The sequence below is a fragment of the Cavia porcellus genome, unplaced genomic scaffold, assembly GCF_034190915.1.
Source record: "Cavia porcellus strain 051 isolate PalLab524CR breed Dunkin Hartley unplaced genomic scaffold, mCavPor4.1 scaffold_29, whole genome shotgun sequence".
In the NCBI taxonomy this organism is placed as follows: domain Eukaryota; kingdom Metazoa; phylum Chordata; class Mammalia; order Rodentia; family Caviidae; genus Cavia; species Cavia porcellus.
Genome location: NW_026947512.1, coordinates 3,097,408 through 3,117,849, shown reverse-complemented (window position 1 = coordinate 3,117,849; position 20,442 = coordinate 3,097,408). Strand labels below are relative to the sequence as shown.

Sequence of the window (20,442 nt, the reverse complement as noted above, 5' to 3'; positions counted from 1 at the left end):
TCTAATTGCTCTGGCTAATGTTTCCAGTACTATATTGAAGAGTGGTGACAGTGGACATTCTTGTCTTGTTCCTGATTTTAAAGTGAAAGAAAGCTTTCAGTTTTTGTACCTTTAGTATGATGTTGCCTGTTGGTTTGTCACATATGGCTTTAATCAGATTGAGAGTACAAGGACCATTGGTAGGATTTTTATTATGAATGAGTGTTGGACTTTGTCAGATTTTTGTTTTTTTGTATCTATTGAAATGATCATGATTGTTGTCCTTGGCTCTATTAATATGGTATATTACATTTATTGATTTTGGTTTCAGGGTAAAGCTTGCTTCTAGAAATGAATTTGGGACTACTGTTTGAATTTCACTGAAGAGTTTGAGAAGTAGTGATGTTAAGTGTATAATTTCTTGTAGAATTCAGCAATGAGTCAGTAAGGACCTGAACTTTTTTTGGGGGGGGTAGGTTTTAATTACATCTTCAATTTTATTGACTGATAATTGATTTATTTAGAATTTTTATGTCATTGATTCAGCTTTGATAACATCTATCTAGGAATCTGTCTTTTGTGATTTTAATCGTATTAGAATACACAGTCTCCTGGATTTCTGCAGAATCTGTTATGATTTAACCCTTTTCATTCCTAATTGCTTAGATTTGAGTTTTTTTAATAATGCTAAGAGTTTGTCAGTTTTGTTTAATTTTTCAAAGAACCAACTCTTTAATTCATTGATTCTTTGTACTTTTTTGGTCTCCATTGCATTAATTTGTACTCTAATCTTTATAATTTATTTCCTTCTACAAGCTTTGTGTTTGCAGTTCATTTTCTAGAAGTTTGAGGTTCAACATTCAGTTATTTATTTGAGCTCACTGTTCTTCTGAATCGGGAATTTACCTCCATAAATTTGCCTCATAAGACTGCTTTCATTGTGTCCCGTTAGTTCCCATATGTTGTACTGGCATTATCGTTTATAGAAACTGTCTAATTTCTTCTTTAATTTCATCTGTGATCCATTTGTTGTTCAGGAGGGTGTTACTTTTTTGTGATTTCTGATTTCATTGCACTATGGTCTGATCATATGCACAGGATAATTTGAGTTCCTTCTTATCTACTTAGCCGTGTTCTGTGAGCCACATACTATGTGATCTATTTTGGAGAATGTCCCATGTGCAACTGAGAAGAGTTGTGTATTCTGACGTGGGGTGGAACACTGTAGACATTTACTCAGTCTATTTTTTCAAAAGTTTGATTCAGTTCTGATATTTATTGATTTTTTTTAAAATCTAGTTGATCTGTTTGCAACAGTAGCATATTGAGGTTCCCATTACAGGTGTATTAGTGCTTATGTAATTTTTCATGTCTGTTACTGTATTTTGTATGCTGTTATTTGGATATATATTTTGGATTGTTGTTCTTCCTCTGGAAGAGTTCCCTTTTCAAGGATATAGTGACTTTCTCTATTTCTCTTAATCAGTATTGGCTTGAAATATACATTGTGTGCAAATAGAATAGGTTTTTTCAGAGTTCTTGTCACATGAAGTATTGTTTTCCATCCTTTGATTTTAGTTTCTGAATTTCTTTTTGAGTTAAGTATGTTTGTTGTGTGCAGCATACTACTGGATCTTGCTTCTTGATCCATTTTGCCGGTCTGTTTCTTTTAATTGGTGAATGAAAACCATTTACATTGATGTTTATAACTGCTCTGTATTGACTTATCCTTGTGATACTATTTTCCTGTTGTTTGCCCCTCCCCCCTGTGATGTCTAGTGGATTCATTCTGCTGGGGGTTCACGAGGTTGTAGTCCTCAAGATCTTTTTCTAGGATGTCCTTCACAACATTTTAGATTGTTGGTTTGGTGGTCATGAATTTCTTCAGATGTTCTTTTTTATGAAAGTATCTCATTTCTTCATCAATTTTGAAAGACAGTTTTGTGGGTTACATCAATCTAGCCTGGTGATTGTTTTCTTTTAGGGCTTGAAATATTTTGCTCCAAGGTCTCCTTGACTTGAGGGTTTGTGTTGAAAAGTCTGGTGTGAGTCTAATGGGCTTTCCTTTGTAGGTGATCTGTTTCTTTTCTCTAACAGCTTTTAATATTCTATTTTTGTATTGAATTTTTGAAATCTTGACTAATATGCCTTCTGTGTGCCTTGCTTATTTGTTTGTTTGAATCACAGCTAATTAGAGTTTTGTGTACCTCACTTATTTGACTGTGAATCTCTTTTTCCATGGTAGGGAAGTTTTCTGCCATTACTTCTGTGAGCAAGTTATTTTTTTTTTTAAATGCCATTTGCAGTCTCCTTTCTTCATTGACTCTAGTCAATCTTAGTTATTCTTTGCATCATCTAACAGCTGTTAGACTGATGTGTGTATGTGTGTGTTCCTTTGCTTTTAAAGAAATTTTTCTTTTCATGATTGCTAACCACAATCCTATCGTCTGTTTTAGTCAGACCTTACATTGGCTCATTCTGGTATGTATAGTTTCAGTACTCATAAATACCCATTTTTATCTGTTGCATGGATTCCATTTCTTTCCTGGGTTGGGTGTTCATGCTTTCCATCATTTTCATAAACTGCTGGTTTTTTTTTTTAAAGCTGTATCTGCTCTACAGTTACTAACCATTTCTTTCATTATGGTCACCATCTGTGTAGTTATCTGAGAAATTATCTCTGATTTGATTTTTCTAGAGCTTCATTCATCTGTTTTGTTATTTCTGCTGTTACTGCTTCCGAAGTCCAGGTGGGTACCTTTTGAATTGTTCTACGTCATTACATTTAGTGAGCTGGAAGTCTGGGTTTGCATCTTGATGAGTGTTTCTCCTTTTCTATTTTGTTTGTTTTTTAATTGAATTCCTGGGTTGATGCCTGAAATTGCTTATGGCAGGTAACATTTTAGTATTTAAAATCTTAGGAAATGATTGCTTCTCAGAAATATCTTTCAGGTGTAACTGGCTTTTGAGTTTTTAGATCTTACCTCTTCAATTTATTGGGAAGGAGAAGTTACTGGCTATTTGATCTAGCCCCTGGTTCTTTGGTGCTGGGCTGTTGTATTTTTAATGACTCTTAGGCACTCTCAGTCTTGGCATACCAGGAAGAACAGTATGTCACTTTGGCTAACGTAGTACAATCAGCAATAGCAGTAGCATAAAACACAGTGTTGAAAATGACAAACTATGGTAACTTAATTTGCCACTATTAATGGTGTGAGTTATATTTGTGGTTATGTAACAAATGTAAAACAAACCAGAAAACTATATCAGTAAATTTCTCCTCAATGTGACGATTTTACCCTGATGAGAGAAAACTTTAAAGGTACGGGTGGGGAGTGAGGGGGAATAGAAATAGAAGAAGAGATTAGAAGCAAGGCTGGAAGACAAGATTACATGAACTTTGGGAAACTGGTGAAGAAGACAGGAGAGAAGAAAGACATAAAGACAAGAACAGAACAAGGACCAAAAAAAAAAAAAAAAACCTAGAAACAATGTTAACACTCATAAGAAAACAAAACAAAAAAACAAGAAACAAAAAAATGTCCACTTCAAGGGTTGTCTTTGCTGTTAACTGCTACACAGAGTGGGTGTATAGCCCAGATCTGTATTGATTAATCCAAACAAGCCTACGCCTTCAGTTCACTGAAGTTCAGGCTGATTTCTGGCTGTGAGACTGGAACCTGATTTGTTTAGCCTGCAGCGCTCAGAGCCACCCACTGACTTGAACTTGGTTGTGCCCTCATCCTGATACTGGGAGTGGCCCGATGGAGCCAGTCTCCAGCTGTTTGAGTTTTAAGTTCAAATAGCCTGTGTTCAAAATGGCTGCTGTCCAGTCACTTTCTGGGGATATCTGAACCTGAATAACTTGTCATCCGCTGCAGTCCACCGTATCTGCTGCTCCATTCTGCTGGTGGGCGTTTCCATGGAGATCTCAGGTGTCACCAGTTTTCACTGTGTTGGCAGGTTCGAGCTACCTGTCACACATAGTGACTAGTCCTGTTTAGGGAGAAAGTGCTGCTTGTCACCGCCACCTTCTACATTGAGATCTCTTCACTCTGTCCATTCTTGGTTCAGATCCTGGGTCCTAACACCAAATCTCAGAGAAGCTGTTTCTCTGCCGTTCATCACACCGCCATCTTTCTAAAAGTCTCAAATATGTGTAATTCTGAAAACAACTTTGAATTGGTTGAAAATTTCAATCAAGAGAAAACAGTTAAATACAAAAGTCCTTCGAGATCCAGAGCAGAGATGGAGCTTAGAGTTTTCCTTCCTCAACCTTATAGGTAGCTGGGTTTGGAGACATATGCCATGGAATTGCCTACTTCTTTATAGTAGTTATTTTAACTGTTTTCTTGAAGCTTTACTACTTTAAGAAGATGAGTTTTATAGCAAACATAACAATAGAGGCCTTTTGATGGGATTGATCTTATTCCTGCTCCCTCCTCCTCTAGTCTGGCCTCTGTTCTTCTCAGAATGGAAATGTTTCCTGTATATTAGGTTGATCTCTGCTCTGATTCTCACAGTATTTTTGTATTTAACTTTTGTCACTTGAATGAAGTTTTATTGTAAACATTTAAACAAGCTCTCCTTAGTATATACGCATTTTTTTCTGGCAGTGTTCTATCATTTATCTTCCCTATTTACCACTTTCAAAATATGATCTGTGCTGGCTCTACTATCTTACCTCATTGCTGTCAGGTTTCTGTCTTCAGCACTCCATCAAACTGTTCTCGTCTAGGTAACCAAAACTACCTTTTTAAAAAATATATGTATTCTTCTTTACTGCAGGTTTTCTCTGCAGCATCAGGTTTTTCTTCCTTTTGCTACCACTTCACAAACTAAGCAGAAGGACCATTCTCTTTGGTGAATACCTGTTCAAAGAAGGTGTGAAAAACTTCAGTCTAGTAATATATGTTACGAGCTTTACTTTGGTCTTATGTTTTCAGGTGTGTCCTTGTGGCTTTATTATTTTTTACTTCTGTTTGAATTTGTCTGATTTTTTTTTAACTTTTTCATTATGCTCAGACTAATTCTTACATGGAAAGCTGTTATCTTTTGTGATATATACCTTATCAGTTTGTAAGTTTCTCTTTTAAAAAGGAATATTGTTACCAGGAAGCATAACTTACTATTCCAAATAAGAATGTAGGCCAACTCTAGCACTTAAAAATATGGCGATTTAATAGCAAAACCTTTGCTTTCTCATGTGTCTGAGTTCGCCTATTGGATATGTGACCTTGGATAAGCTATCTAATCTTTCAGATTCCAGTTACTTTAGTGGTAAAAGGGAGATAATATGTTTCCTAGGATTTGTCAGGAAATGGATGAGGTAACAGTAAAAGTTCTTAGTTTGGTGCCTTGCACTTAGTTAAAAAAAAAAAAAAAACCAATAGAGTTTTTGTTAATATTAGTAATACTAATAGTAGTATATAATTACCTGAAAGCCTCAGATTCTTGTAGAACAATTCTGTATTATTTCTAATGGATTTCTTCAGTTTTTTCTTTGTTTGAACTATTTATACCAAGTTCTAGAACAATGATTGGGTCACTGGATCTTGGACAGTGCCTTGAATACACATGCATTTGACTTTTGGCCATTTTATTCTTTTCAGAGAATTAGGAATAGAACTTACTGTAATAATACATTTTTTAAATGTATTATTGATTGTATATGTATTGGTCTTAAAGATGTATATGATTGGTCTTAAAGAAATTGAAATACTGAGGATACCATCATGGATTTTATAAATCATCATAAATTTATAAAAGCAATTCTAAAATAAATTCCTGTCTGTATCATTTCAAGAAGGTAAACTTTCTTTTCAGAGGAGCATCATTACCTAAAGTCCAGTGTGAAGGATATGTGCAGAAGAGTGTGAGAACATGGGCTAAAAAGGCAGTCAGATGACAGATTATGAAGTTCATTGTAGTCTGAATTTTATCATTGTAGTGTTTTAAGCAGAAAGCAATATAAACAGAAAGAGAAATACTGGATAGTGAATTGGAAGAAGGGACCAAGAGGCTCTAGGTTAAAAATGAGTGACAATTGTATGCTTGATCTTCACCCCATAATCCTGTTAAAGTAGGTGTTTTTCTTGATGAGACATGAGCTGCTTTTCTTTGGCCTTAGACTCAGATATGGACATAATTTCTTTTTTTATGCTACTCATTTTCAGATCCCCAGATTCCATGTGAGGTACGATGGAAATGAGAGAACAATTTAGGATCTGGAATTTTGGCCATGTACTGTAAAGTGAGTTTGAAAATGATATAATGTGATACCAAGCTAATAAAATAACTGTAAATCCTTCTATTCTTAGCACAGTTCAGAACACTTGAATGTCCAGGTATGTGAAATTTTCCCTACACGTGGAGCTGTTCTCCAGTGGGCACCAATTGGGTATCTTGTAATTCAATTCAGTTCTGAAGCTTGCTAGATCCTTCTCACTTCAGATGACAATCACAAGTAGACAGTTGTCACTTTTAAATATCTGACTCACCTGCTGTGAACTGCTGTAAACTGATGTGCCCGTAACTTTCTTCCTTAGATCCATCATTTGCTAGGATGGCAGAGAACTTCACTTGTATTTACTGGTTTATTTTAAAAGGATCGGAATTACAGCTATATGAAGCAATACATTCAGCAAGATATGGGGAAGGGGGTCATAGAACATCCACACTCTCTCTGGGCAGACCACCTTCCAAGTACTTCAGTATGTTCAGTAATCAAGAAACCTATCAGATCCTTGTTCCATAGTTTTTTATAGTTTGATCTCCGGGCTCTTTGTCTTTCCTTTCAAGGTCAGTGAATAGGACTGAAATTTCCAACCCTCTAATCACTTGTCTTTCTGGTGACCAGCCACCTTCTCAAGCCATCTAGAAGCCCCAGCCTAAAATATCTTATTAGCATAAATTGAAATATCATCAAAAGGGATTCATGCAAATAATAGATGTTTCTATCACTCAGGAGAGTTCAGCAGTTTTATGTACTCTGATGAGAAGAGACAAACACTAAGTAAATTTCCTATTATGCCACAATAACCTGTAAATTTTCTGCTTTTGTATTTGTTGCATCCATTGTTTCTCTATATCTGAAATAATAATTCCTTTTTCTTTGCGGTTTTTGACAGTTGGCATGAAGCTGCAAGTGATGGCAGCTCTCAAAAATCTGTTACCATGACTAACGCTTACTGTTTTAAATGCTGACAAAAAAATTGCTTTCCTTATATGAGGATTTGTTGTTTTTCTGTTGGATTTGTGAGATATGTGTACTATATCCTGATGTCATTATATAGCTGTCTCTGTGAAAGGGAACCCTCAGTTAATGTTTCATTTTAAATTCTTTTGGTATTTTATTTTATAAATAATGTTTTTAGGAATTGTTTTAACCTGTTTGAGGCCTTCTTGATGATTATGTTCTGTCTAGTTCCTTTTTTTGCTGTTAAGATGAAAAATAAAATACCCAAAATTAAAGGAGGAAAGGTTTATTGTAGCTTACAGTTTGTAAAGGTTTTAGTTAACAAAGTTGACTAGCGCCAAGACAGGGTGGTATGGCAGAGGGGTATCACAGAGGAGAAACAGTTCATGGTGGGCAGAAGGCAACAAAGCAATGAAGTAGTGGAGAAGCAGCAAGTGACAAGAGCAGACCGCTTTCTGTTTCTTGTACACTCACCCACGGTGGGTTGTCCCATCATCCGTGCTCAAAATTATACCAGACCAATCAATTGACTAATTTCACACACACCACACTCTTAATCCCAGAATCATACCACCTCTGAAAAGATGTAGTCACCTCTGAAAAACCCCTACGTATGACCTAAGAGGCTTTAGAGGTACATGTAGACACAAGCCATAACATTCTACCCCTGGCCTCCCAAAGGTTGTGTATATCTCTTTATGCAGAAAGTTTCTTGTCCATCTCTAAGAGTTGCCAAAGTTCTAATAGTTTGAGAACTTCTGAAAAGTCCCAAGTCTAAAGTTTCCTCTCAGATTTAAGGCAAACTGAGCTGCAAGGTCTTGTACAAATGAAAAGAAAGTTAAATACTTCCAACATACAATGACAAAAGATAAACATTCCCATTCCAAATGGGAGGTAGAAGTAAATGGGACCAAAGCAAGTCTGAAGTCCATCAGGGCAAGCATTTCCATGTCCACCATCCAGGGCAGTCTATGTGGCAAGATTTGAGCTCCAGAGGACTTGGTGACTTCGCCCATGTGGCATTGCAGATGGTTGTAACTCCCATGGCTTTTCTCTTGAGCTGGCTTTGCTCACTCCTTGCAGCTTTTCTCAGGCAATCCATGTTCCTAGCTTCTCCAAATTTCTAGAATCTCCACTGCACTGTTGGCTATACACTCTTAGCTGCACCATTTGCCCTCTCGGGAGAACACTGCCTAACCTCCCAGGCCTTCTTCTGAAATCTAGGTACCTGACCAAACAACTCATGTACCTAAAATGTGCAGTATGTGGGTGACACCAAAGTCTGCTTGCTGCCAGCTGAAGCAGTAACTGGGTTTTCCTTTCTTTTAGCTGTAGGGATGAGTGTCTAGATCACAGCACTTTGAACCCAACCTCAAGGAATGAATTCTTTAGGCCACTGCCATTCTGGTACTCTGGGGCTCTCTTCTCAAAGCAAATTCTTTCACCTTTGCAACCTTGAGGCTACAGAGACTCAAGTCCTGCTTTTTGTTGTAATGTTCTCAGGCCATCTTTTCCATTGTCCTGCTTGTTCTCTGTAACCAACTACTTCTCTGCTCTGTTTTTGCAGTCCTTTCTGGCCAAACTCAGAATGTTTTAAATTATCTGCCCAGCTCTTTGTTCTTGATTCTCAATATAGATTTGGCTAAAAGCTCCCAATAAGAGTTATGCTACTTCCCCAACATTAGACTGTCTTGAAATTAAGTAGTCTGCCACTCTTAATCTTGGTCTCAAGCAAAGTCTCTGCACATGAACAAAATGCAGACAAATTTTCCGCCAAGACATAACACATTTTCTGGAGTCCAGCAGCCAGTGAGGTCTTTCCCAACAGAAATCTTCTGAGTCTTGTCTTCACTCACATCATTTCTGTCAGCATTTTGGTCTTCTGCGCTCTGTCCAGAATCTACTGTTAAGTACAGTTTAAGGCATTCCAGAGCTGCTTCAGCTGGCATCTCCAGACTTTTCCAAACTCTTCCCACAAACCAATTCCAACTCCTCTTGAAACACTGTCTCAGCAGTGACCCCACTTCTCTAGTACTAAAATCTGTCTTAGTTACTTCTACCGATGGCTCAAATAAGACCCATCGCACAGTTAAAAGAGGAAAAGCTTTACTGTAGCTCACATTTAGTAGAGGTTTCACTTCAGAGTTAGATGGCTTCAAGGCAAGCAAAAGACCTCAAAGAAGCCAAGTAGTAAAGAAGCAGTAACCAACCACAGCAACTGTCTTTCTGTCCCTTATATTCTTTCCAGGCTTCCCACTCTTAGGGCATTTAGCACTTGTACCCAGGATGGGACACCCTTAATTCTAGCATCATACCCTGAATCAATCCCAGCATTGCATCATTAATCCTAGCATCACACGCGCTAGTTTTAGTCACCTCCAAAGTCACCAATGACTGCCTGAGGTTTTGGGTGGGGGACATGTGAGACAAGCCATAACTTGTTCTTAATCTGTTATATGGCTTTTTGATTAGCTTCCAGTTACCTGTGGTCTGACAGACAGCAGACCTTTTGCTTGTATAGATTTGCAGTGAGAAATAACTTTACAGAAGCTGCTTGTTCATTCTTTTGATGTGATTACTAATAGCACTTATGTTTTATTTTGTGCCATGTACTCTTCCAAACGTTGTGTGTTTATTAATTTTTTAAACTCTCATAGCAATTTGTGGGGTATATACTATTGCTGCTGTTTATAGTTGGACAGAGGCCTACAACAGTTCAGTCCAGGGTCATGCACCTGGTGGCAAAACTGAATTGTGAATCTAGAAGTTAGGCTTCAGGTCTATGCTTTTGATAGTATAAAGATACTGACGGTATCTTTATAGTTTTGTGTTTTTATTTGCTTAGGGTTGTAGAATTTTTCTTTTTCTTTTATTTTGTTTGTATAATTTTATATGGTACTATAAAACATATACAATTATATACATTGTCAAAACAGACTTTTCTTACTAGTCTCAACCTTTCTATTTCATTTGTTTTCTGTGAACAGTAAAAGAATGGGTAGGATAGTTTTTTTGAAAAGTTTACTGAAGGAGCAGAGAGGGGAAATAATTTTCTTTTATATTTGAAATAAATTTATTTAAACTGAATTATTTTATTGACTAGTTGACCTAATGCTTGTTCCGTATGCATAGTTACTTTTCATGCAGTTTCTGCCTTTAGGATTAGTTGTCTGTTTCCCAAGACCCTTGGGAATAGTAAGAACCAGTTATTGTGGGAGGAAATAACGCTCATACTCCTGTGCTAATAAGACAAATAGAGAATGTCCTGTCAGTTTTTTAAATATAGAAGATCAGGATTCTCTTTTCCTTATTGACCAAGTAGCATTATTACCCAGAGATATTTAGGTGCTAGCATCTTAACACTAAGGGATGTAATTCTGCATGTATGAAATTCAAATCTTAATAAGGAATTAAGTGTATTAGCTTATCATCTATCTGATTGGTGTATCCATGATCTGTCCATCTACCTACCTATTTGTGGTACTGAGGATAAAACGCAGGGTCTCCTGCATACTTGGCAGGTACTCTACCACTGAGCTACATCCCCAGGTCCAAGCATGACTTTCTAAGCATAAAAGATTCCACAATGTGGTGGCACACATTTGTAATCCCAGCCTTCAGGAAGCTAAGGCAAGAGGATGGAGACAGTTCAAAGTTAGCCAGTATTACATGAGACCTATGTCCAAAAAAAAAAAGAAAAAGTGTAATTTTTTAAAAATTTAATTTCAGGTAACAAGTTACTAGAATATGCTTTTGTATATTACATGATACCTTTTAATTTACTGTTTTTCTTCTCCTTTTGCGGGGGTGGAGGGGGGGGTGTGTACCAGGAATCAAACTCAGGACCTTGCACTTGCCAGGCAGGCACTGTGCCTCTGAGCTACATCCTTGACCCTCTTTTTTTTTCTTAAACATTTTAATTGAAATTGAAACAGCAAGACAACTCAAGAAAGGAGACAGCTTTCTTCTACTTTCCTCACTGTCTTCTTTCATGTGACTGCACATTGCCCTTGGAATGATCCTCTTCCAGAGAGTCTTTCTTTGAATCATCTTGCACTTTTCTCAGGTTATGACTAGATGTTTGCCTTTACTCTTAATCCTCTTTCGTTGGTCACATTACTTTTGTTTATGTTAGCCATATTTTATTTCTGTATTAGCATTTGAAGGGGTAGGGCTTTCCCTTTATTTGGTACAATCTTAGGGCCATACTGACATTCAGTAAATGTTGACTAATAACATATGAGCTTGTGCTTATTATAAACATTTTGAATGACACGAATTTTCTTTTTTTTTTTTTATTTTTTTTTTATTTTTTTATGACACGAATTTTCATAATAATTATTTCTTCAAGAAATGGTGAATTCTGAGTCATTTGTAATATTCATCATTGTGATATAAACAACTAAACACTTAAGCGGGGAAAATAAGCAAGAACTGTATCTTTTTAAAGAAATGTTGGTTTATTAAAGATATAAGAATGAGAAGGTAAGGGAAACAATATAGTAAGTTCTTAGTCATAAAGAGCAGAAGCAGTTCAAGTTTGTTTTAGCATAAAGGGCTGGGGACCTAGACCCACAGCTGTATTAGCTTCCTGTTGCCACTATAACAAATAGCCACCAATGTTGTTGGTTAAAACAACAAACACAAATACGTTATCTTACTCTTCTGAGGTTAGAAATTTGAATTGGGCTCCACTGGTCTAAAGTCAAAGAAACGTTCCTTTTGGAAGTTCTGAGGAACAGTTCTTTCATCTTTGCAGCCAGTTATCACATCACACTACCCTCACTTCCCTTAGCACATCCCCTTTTTGACTCTTGTCTCCTTTCACTTACTAGGATCTTTGTGATTACATTAGGTACATTCAGATAATCCAAGATCCTCTCCCCTTTTAGGGGGTACTGGGAATCAAACTCAGGACCTTGCTCTTGGCAGACACAAGATTTCCTTTTTTAAAAAAAGTCTTTAATTGCATCTGGAAAGTCATTTTTTCTTTCAGGTTAACATATTCAGAGCATCAGGGAATTAGAATGTAGACATCTTTGGGGGGTCATTCTGCCTCCCACAGTAGTTATGCAGCCTGGAACAGTGTCTCAAATTGAGCCTTAGATCTCAGCCTATTACGACACCATACAGAACCTCAGTTCTGTCCCTGATCTCCATTCCAGACCCCATCCTTGCCTGACAGCATTCCACTGCTGTTGGAAATGGTTGTAGCCCTGTCTAGGCTACCTTAGCTACTCTCACATTAGCTCCCAGTTACATACAGAGTGAGTGTCTTCATTCATGAAGTCTGAATTGTGTTCCTGACCCTATCTTCAAGGCAAACTGGTAAATCTATAGTAGAAAGCAAACTCTGCCTCTTAAGTTGAGAAGATTCCTTAAAAATAGGAAGACAAATTCAGGTGATTGGCTTCTAAAAGGAATGCCACCAAAACAGCGGGTAAGTGGTGTGTGTTTAGAGTCACTGGTATGAGAATTCTGTTAACAAACACAGATATGTGAGATATATTCTAGTGGTAGCCAGGGCAAAAGTAGAAAGCCATATTCACATGTCAGTACCCTAACAATCTGTATTATTTCTCTCAGAGCCTAATTAAGATGAAGCCAACTGTGTTATTTTAAGACTTTTCATTTATTGTATAGTCAGTTTTCCATATACGTGGACATCTGGACTCAACCAATTACAGATTGAAAACAGTTTTTAAAAAATTCTGTCTTACTAAACATTTCCAAGCTTTTCCTTCTTGTCATTCTTTCATAAATAATAGTATAAAAACTACTTATAGAGCACTTGCATTGTATCAAGTATTATAAGTAACCCAAAAGATGGTTCTGAGTATATGAGGGAATGTGTGTAGGTTATATGTGAATACTATGCTACTTTATATAAAGAACTTGGACATGTGTGAATTTTAGGGTACTAGGAAAGTCAGCTATTTCCCTGTAGGTACCAAGAGGCAGTATTTGCTGATCAAATGTAACTGTGGTGACATGAGAATAATTGGTGGGAGAAAGTGGGTAGGTTTGGAAGCTTCCTTCTTTCACTCTATTAGATTATTAGTAACAGTAATGCTGACATATAGATGTATTATCCAAAGTAGATTTAGCTGTTTAAACTTAACTTAGCTAAGTGAAAGTTCTCAGTCACATTAAGGTCAAGAGCTCATTTTTCTATTGGACAGCCCAAGTCTATGTCAGCAGTATAGTCTGTTTATTTTTGACAGTCGATCCAGGAAAAATATTTATGAGGCTTTTACTCATTATTGTTTTCTTTTTCATGTAGTGTGGTAGTATTTACAGTATCCGTTCACATGTGTTAAACATTTTTACTAACAAAATTCTGTAAATTAAGCATTATTAACCCATACTTCTCATGTAGGAAATTGAGACTCAAGAGACTAGAGCAAATAGGGCTTGAATTATTTAATTCTACTCAGTGCAATATAAAGTACTTAGGGTATTAAGTATTGTGTTAAATGAAAAGATACTGAAAAGGTTGGTCCCTTTGCCCAAGTCTGAGCCTTATTCTCAAGTACAGTGACCCACATCTGATGAGGATTGTCTTCTTGTCATCTCATGATAAAAGGCAGAAAGGAACAAGAGAACTAAAATGGGGACAAACTGTGTAATAAGCTCACTCTCAAGAAAAGGACATTTATCCACGAGGGCAAAGCTTTATGACCTACCTTTATCTTTTATTAAGTCTTGATTTGTATCTGCACTGTCCAAGTATAGAGGCTGCTTACTAGTAACCTTGGGATATTCACTACTGAGGAACTCAGTTTGAAAATGTATTCGTTAGTTTCTTTGGTTGGTTGGTTTCTTTGAGACAGGGTCCCTCTAAGTAGTCCAGGCTGGCCTTAAACTCACAGTCCAAGGTGGTCGTTGACTCAGAGTCCTCCTGCCTTCTCCTCTGAAATCCTGGGGCTTACAGGTGTGTGCCAGGCCTTGTTTAATTTAAATTTAAAAAAACTATGCTTGGTGGAGTAACTGGAAACATTTTAAATGTTTCCAGTATATTTTTATATTAACCAATGTTGAAATGCTAATATTTTGGTTAACTTTTTGTTTGTGAAATCATACTTAATACCTCAGTGTTTAAATACACAAATAATATAACTATATTCAACATATTTATTCTGAGATTATGTAATAATTCTCTAGGTAGTTTGGAGGGTTTAGTATGAGTTATGTTTTTTAAGAATTAATAAAGAAATAACATGTTAGGATGTACTATTGAAGAATTCTCAGTGAGGTTTTATGCAGTGTCATCCCCTAAAAATAGTTAAGAATTTTGTTGACTAGAAAAGGCTATTCTAGCAGAGAAAATGTAATAATAATAAGACGCAGGAAGAATCTCAAGAATCTTAAGCATAGCTTATGGAAGAATATAGAAAGACCCCAAATTGAAAGGTACATTGGGGCTTAGATGATAAGTCACATAGTTCAGGCTTTATCCTATTTAAGCTGGAAATCAGTGTATTTAGAATTGATATAATAGCCAGGCATGGTGGCACACCCGTGTAACTCCAGTACTTGGGAGGCTGAAGGCAGGAGGATGACTGAGTTCGAGGCTAACCTCGGCAACATATGTGAGTTCAAGGCTGATCTGTACTACATAGTGAGGCTCTGTCTCAAAATTTAAAAAAACAGACAAAAAAGAATTGGTACGATAAATTTGACAACTCTGTACAAGTGAAGTCATGAAGACTGGGGAAATGGCTGAATTCTGCATCCAGTAAAAACCTAAATAACAATACTGAGAAACATAAATGAGATTTTTTTTTCTTAGTGATGGGAATCAAACCTGGGGATACTCTACATCTGAGCCATATCCCAGCTTTTTTTTTTTTTTTTTTTTTTTTGAGACAGAGTGTTATATCACTAAGTTATCCAGACTAACCTCTAAATTGTAATCTTTCTGTCTCAGCCTTCCAAGTAATTAAGATTATAGAGATGCAGTTTTATACCCAGTCAGTGAGAGGTTTTACAGCAGACTCATCAATGAGATTTTAGTAACTGGTTAGATACAATGGGTGAAGGCAATGTTAACATTTTTCAGTGTGTTTTATGAGTGTAGACTGTAGAGTGCCTTTTATGTTTATACAGATATTTCATTTTAATTAGATTAAGCATTGTGTGTAGGAAAAAACATGGCCTATTTTTTCTCTAGTATTAAAATCAACACAGATGACTTCTCTGACACTAAAAGGTGTAAAGGTTTCTCCCCACCAGCATGCAAGTAATTCAGAGCCAAGACTTAAGGATTTTCTAATCCAATTTTCTTAACATTCTCTACCTAGAGATACCACAAATCCTACAGGTTGATGGGGTTATAATCCAGACAAAAATTTATAATTCTTATTTTGTTTCACTTATATTTTGTGTGATGCTGGGAATTGAACCTAGAGCCTCATACATGTTAGGCAGTCACTACACTGCTGAGCCATACTCCTAATCCCACTATAGAATGTTTTTAATCAAATTATCTCTATAAGATAGTGTACTTCATTTTCATTGTATTGTTGTGAATTTTTACAAACATATTCCTGTAACTACCATCCTAATCAAGTTGTAGATTATTTTCATATCCCAAAAAGGTCTCTCATACTCCTATGTAGTCAGTACTGACATAGTTAATCCTTTTATAACTCAGTTACATCAGTATTCTAATTTTTATTATTATTGATTATCTTTGTTTACAGAAATTCATAAGTGAAATAATATAGTATGTATTCTTTTGCTTGCCAGAAATATACCATGAGATTAATTCACATTGTTGCATATACATCAGTAATCCTTTCTGTTTACTGTTGAATCATATTCTATTGCATGACTATACCTCAGTTTACCTGTTTACTTTTTGGTGACTAACAACCATTAGTTCTTTTGTTTTGTTTTGCTGTTGTGCATAAAGCCTTTAAGACCATTCTATAAAATTCTGTAAAACATGTGGATGTGTTTTCATTATTCTTGGTTTGTATGTGGATGTGTATAATCATTATGCTGCATGTGGATTTTTGAGTCAATAATGGACTGTCTTTATAGCACTGATCCCATAAGATTATACTGGATTGAAGTGTTGGCAGGTTTGCTATCAGCTGAGAGTGTGGTCTTCAGTTGCTTGATGAGCTATGTCTTTTTCACTTTAGGATTTACTGTTATTCACTTTTCTATCATACTGTTTTATGTGTATTAGAAAAAGTTACATCAGTATATATAGTACTTTCATTTCCCTTTTGTACCATTATGGTCAAATATCTACATTTTTTAAGCTCTAAAATATAGTAGTAGTTTTTGCTTAAGTCAGTTTTTTGCATTAAATTTTAAAGCAAGAAATAAAAAGTTATTTTGTATTCCATGTATGTTTTTGTTCCTGGCAATCTTTGTCTCTTGTTTAGTCACAGGTTCCTATATATTCTATATAGTATTGTTTTCAAGCCTGAAGCTCTCTTTTAGTTTTCCTTGTAGTATTGATCTGATGCCATCACATTTTCTTAGCTCTTATTTCTGACAATGTATTTCACCTTCAATTTGAAGGATATTTTTGCTGGATATAAAATTATAAATTGAGATTTTTTTCCCCCCTCTGTGATTTGTAAATACTACTCTCTCACTTTCTGTGTTGTCTTTTTTTCTGATAATCATTCTGCCATAATTCTTATCTTTATTGCTCTTTATAAGAAATACATCTTTTTCTGTGCTGTTAAGATTTTATCATTGTTTACAAACATTTTTTAAATTTTATTTAAAGGAGAAAAAAACCAAAACAGTATAAGGGTACAAGTAATACAGAATTTCAAAAAAAAAAAAAAGTAACAAATCACTGTTAATAGATTACATATTGTCATTTTAGAAATAGTTGTTCAAATTACAAGATTAAAGCATACAAAGTAGACATTCAAACAGTGAGACTGCAAACAGTTGTGTTCAATGATCCAACAAAAACTTAGTAATATGGTCATCTATCTTAACACACCTAAACACACTTGCAGTTGTATACTTTAGAGCACTTTTTTTTTCCCTCTCTTTTTTTACAACAACATTTACACATTTTGGGTTTTATTACTCCCATAGTTCTTATTACTTTTTTGTGTGTGTTTAACAAACATTTGATTAAATGCCTTTGTAAATTTTCTTTTGTGTTTAAATATTTGTGGTTTATTGAGTTTATATTTGTGGATTTGTAATTTTCATCAGATTTGGAAAAGATTTGGTAACTATTTCTTCACCTAACTTTTTTTTTTTTTTTTTATTTAAGGAGAAAAGAAAAAAAAGTGAAAGGGTACAAGTTATACAGATTTACAGAAGAAAAAAATGAACAGTAGGAAATCACTAGTTAATGGATTACATATTGCCATCTTAAAAATAATTGTTCAAGTCACAAAATTAAAGCTTGTAGAGTGGACATTCCAACAATGATACTGCAAACAGTTCTGTTCAATGACCCAATAAAACTCTGTGATATCATTTTCTATCTTATACACTTAAATATACATGCAGTTATATAGTTTAGAGCACTTTCTTTTCCTCTGTTTTGTACAATGACTATTACACATTTCACCTAACTTTTAAAATAATTGATACAAACTTGATTTGTGTCTTGCCCAACTGAACTGGTAATTTAATTTTATTGATACAGTACAAAGTCGTATTTTCTACTGTACATTTAGGCAGTGAAGAGAGTAATGTTTTTCTTGTTTAGCAGAGACAAATTGAAAATTTGGATTTAGAGTGATGTTAGCCGATCAAAGAAACTTGCCTATATCTTTGTTGTTGAGTAGAAGGGTGAAGAGGTACATTAAAAATTGTTTCATCTAATTGTATATCTTAGATGTTACTGAAGAAAGTCACTCAACATGAAGATTTGTCTCCCCTTTTTATCTTGTATCCTGTGAACAATAATTTTGACCCTAAACTACAGAGAAGGTTACGTATAATAATGACTTAGTGATACTTCCAGAAATATTCTACAATTGCCGTGGAAGTCATTGTGTGCTGTTACTTCTGTATAATTTATGTCAGCAGTTGTAGAAAACCTCTGTGTTGTCTGGTAATTGTCTCACTAATCAAAAAATTCTAAAATTAGAATTTTTGTTTTGTGCTGAAAAGAGGGAAGAACTAGAGATACCACCTGGGAAATAACGTAAGCTAGAGGCTAAAACCAGGGAAGATTTTTTTCTTTCTTGAGAATTTCTTAAGATTTGAAGGTTAGAGGATATGGGTGGGTCTTATTTTGCTGAAAAAGCAAACAGGGCAAAATAGTAACATAGCAGACCTTGTCTCAAATCAGTAAAGGGCTAAGGATGTAGCTCAGCGTGAAGACTCTGGGTTCAGTCCCCAGTACCACAAGAAAAGAAAGGGAGAAAGGAGGGGCATGAACAAAGATACTGAGGGGGAAAATAGCAAGAAACTAAGATAACATGAGATATGGTTGTAATCTACAGTGAATATCTAGTTTTTTAAAAATGTATTATGGTAAAAGATACATTGCCATTAATCCCCCTCCAAATAATCTCCTTGCTTCAAACATGCTTACCCTAACATTCCTATCACTTCCGAAGCAGTTCTGAAAGTCTTTTGTGATTGTCTTTATGAGGTATAATCAAAAATATATGGTGAACGCTGCTGCCAAATGTCACCCAGTGGAGAGGCAGCTTGTAAAAACATGACAGTGTGTCCTCGTCCTCTTAGGCACTGGATCTGGTTAATGGGACTTTCTGGCTATTTTGCAATGTCAAAATGGCCATGAAAGGTAAATGTTTTTAAGTGCTTCAGGACATTGAGGTAACCACAAAAACATAACTAAGAGCACTTATGAAAGAGGATTTCCGAGAACTATTTCAAAAAGTGGCAAGAAACCGGGAAAAGTTTGTTCAAATAAGGGAAAATATATCGGGGTGATTAATGACTGTGTCTGTTATTGTAATAAATTAAAATTAAACATTCATGTATAGGTTTTTTAGATCAGAAAATGGAAACCTGTGTGATTTTATATGCTAGGCTATTAAGGATCTTAGGTCTATTATGAAGTTTTATGTATTTATATATATTTTTTGTACCTGGAATCAAACTGAGAACCTTGCGCTTGCCAGGTACACACTGCACTGCTAAAGTAAAATCCTCAGCACTTCCCATGAAGTTTTATCTTATTTATTTCCACTAAATTGCCACTTAACTTGCAAGAGCTGGAAAATATACTTTGAAGAATGGCAACAAAGTCCACTGCTGTATGTTTGAGATTTTTGTTATAATTCTTCTTTATTCTGCTGTTTAAAATTATTAAAAACATTGTGTTTTGATAAGTTTGTAGCTTTAGTTTTGTAATTTATAGAATAAAAATAATAGCATTTATCATTTTGGGTTGTTGGGAGGATTAATAAAACCGTAAAAGGTGATGATAATGACCAACATTTTGGGGGGAGGTACCAGGAATCAAACTCAGAACCTCACACTTGTCAAGCATACACTTTGCCACTGAGCTATATCCCAGCCCTTGACCAACTTTTTTGAGGCCTTATTTACAATCTTAAAATCCTGAAAATACCTCAGTGAAGTAGATTATTTTATTATCTTTATCTTTTAACAAAACTGAAAGATGAAATAATTCCACTTAGTTTATACCTGCAAGTGGCAGTTTGGTTTGAGCCCCAGCGTCTTCACACAAGACTCTTGGCAGTCTGTCATAGTTAGCTTCAGTTTTAGAAATCACACATATGGTACATGTAGCCTAGTATTTGCCAAGTAGAAATGTAAGTCGGATATAGCGTACCTGGAAGCTGAGGTAGGAGGATCACAGTAAGTTCAAGACCAGCTTATATACTACAGTGTGAAAATCTGTCTCCAAAAAGAAAAGAAAGAAAGAAAAAGAAAAATTATAAATGTGACCAGTGGCCAGTAATGCTCACTGTACACAAATCTTTGAATTAATTTGACGTTCCCAGGAAATTGTGCTGTTTTTCCTAATGTCTCAATTTTACTGTCTGGTAGACCATTGGTGACAGACAAAGGGACTCCTGAGATTATGCTTTTAACTTCTGTTGCCTCTTCCTTCCTCATTGTCTTCCTACATTAAGTTTTTAAATCCATGGTAGCATGATAGCTGTGTTAATAATCGTATACTCAGTCCTTAACACAGTATCTGGGAGATAAAAATACCAGATATTGTTTAATGAATGAAAATTTAAAACCTGACATTTTCAACTGATCTTCAAATTTAAGTATTGTTCATAGCCCCTGTAGTTGTGGTTTGTTTTACATGCTTT

The 20,442-nt window shown here is 35.5% G+C and overlaps 1 protein-coding gene across 12 annotated transcripts in view; it reads left to right on the top strand.

Annotated features, from left to right (window-relative positions):
* Nucleotides 1–20,442, top strand: part of Smg7 (SMG7 nonsense mediated mRNA decay factor) — an 84,282-nt gene that overhangs the window by 13,549 nt on the left and 50,291 nt on the right. Inside the window, exon 2 of one of the 12 annotated variants that reach the window (XM_063239703.1) lies at nt 6,156–6,232. The exons of the other annotated variants lie outside the window; for them this stretch is intronic. The gene's annotated coding sequence lies outside the window, so the exon portion shown is untranslated. The remainder of the gene's footprint in view (nt 1–6,155; nt 6,233–20,442) is intronic. 12 annotated transcript variants of the gene reach the window in all.